The 353-nt window shown below is 18.7% G+C and overlaps 1 long non-coding RNA gene across 1 annotated transcript in view; it reads left to right on the forward strand.

Moving 5' to 3' along the window:
• LOC113221313 overlaps positions 1-276 on the forward strand; it is a 955-nt gene extending 679 nt beyond the window's left edge. The window contains exon 2 of the long non-coding RNA XR_003307807.1: positions 230-276. This is a non-coding gene — a long non-coding RNA (uncharacterized LOC113221313). The remainder of the gene's footprint in view (positions 1-229) is intronic.
• The last annotated feature ends 77 nt before the right edge of the window (positions 277-353 follow it).

Consider the following 353-nt stretch of genomic DNA (forward strand, 5'->3'; position numbering starts at 1 on the left):
AAAAAAAAAAAAAAAAAAAAAAAAAAGAAAAAACGTATACCCTTATCTTACATACAACTCATTATACACTAACATATAGTTTATTTTATTTTTTTTTATGAATAATTTTTTTTTTATCTAGTAAAAAAAAAAAGAAACATACAGTATTTTTAAGTACAGTTTATTAAACGCTAAACAATGTCTTTTTTATTTATTTATTCATTTGTTTTTCTACTTTTCCCATTTATAGGCAATAAACACAAATGAAAAACTAAAAGAAATCATTAACAAAACGTCCAAAAAGAAGAAAAACAAAAAAAATTGATAAAACAAATGGGAGAAAAAATAAAACAGAAAAAAAGACCAAAAAAAAA

This window comes from Piliocolobus tephrosceles, unplaced genomic scaffold (genome assembly GCF_002776525.5).
Source record: "Piliocolobus tephrosceles isolate RC106 unplaced genomic scaffold, ASM277652v3 unscaffolded_23231, whole genome shotgun sequence".
NCBI lineage: Eukaryota > Metazoa > Chordata > Mammalia > Primates > Cercopithecidae > Piliocolobus > Piliocolobus tephrosceles.